The sequence below is a fragment of the Ctenocephalides felis genome, unplaced genomic scaffold, assembly GCF_003426905.1.
Source record: "Ctenocephalides felis isolate EL2017-DRISC unplaced genomic scaffold, ASM342690v1 CF-g0.4_SCAFFOLD_01170, whole genome shotgun sequence".
Taxonomy (NCBI): domain Eukaryota; kingdom Metazoa; phylum Arthropoda; class Insecta; order Siphonaptera; family Pulicidae; genus Ctenocephalides; species Ctenocephalides felis.
Window position 1 is genome coordinate 66,370,906 of NW_020537324.1, and position 1,079 is coordinate 66,371,984.

Here is a 1,079-nt window from a genome sequence, read left to right on the forward strand (position 1 = left end):
TCCATAACGTAAAATAATTGTATTTTTGAGTCCTCTTGGAAGAAATCTGTAGGCTATATATTTAAAAATAAATAAATAAGCGGGGTGAAATGAAACAATCAGTAGAATGCCTAACCGAACATGCCTAATGTCTTATTTTCAATTTTAAAGGGATTTTACGAAATATTACATACATTATGCAAACAATGTGAAATTGTTAAACTTTGATCTGGTTAAACCTTGATTCATCAGAAATATTAATCAGCAGAGTTGGAATAACTATTTATTTGATTTATCTCTTGCAAAATGGTATTTTTTATTTAATTTACTTTTGCCAGGGTAAAGGCTCAGGTGGTCCTTAATCATATTAAGGTTTTGCAAACTAAATAACAGTCCTCACGACCAAACAAACTAGGTACGAAAAAAAACATACCGACGTCGTAAGAATCAAAGCAATGATTGGTTATACATCATTTTCCCTCTACTTTCAAATACTGTTGTTAAAAAATTCTTAACTTTACTTGTTTTGAGATACCGGTTGTAAACCTTTAAGCCCCGATCTACCCTATATATAATAGTTTGATAATTTGAATTATAATACCTCAAATAATTTGTTCAAATTACAATTTTTAACTTTCTGTAGGACAAGTTATAGTGATCGCAAAAAAATCAAAAATTAAAATTTTTATATATCTTTACGTTTCAGAGGTTTCTGAACATTTTGACATGCTTTAAAAAACTGGATCAGAACTTACTAAAACTCAGAAGGGTTAAATTAAATGTTTTGAATAAACCATAATTAATCAAACAATAAAATTGATATAAATAAAAACCCAGTGAAATTAAGTTGTTTGTAATATACTAGTATTTTTATTGTTCGGATACAAATTTTAGACTGCAACTAGGCGCTTACGCGCTTCGAGCTATTTGTCTCTAGATAAAGCGCTATTTTGTCTCTAGATAAAGCAGCGCGATTGCTTTGAAAAAACGTTCAAAATTTCCAAAATATTTCTAAATATATTTTTTTTTCAAAAAGTCTTTTTTTCAAAATGGTCATTTTTTTTCAAAAATTTTCGAAATAATTTTTTCTAACAAAATTT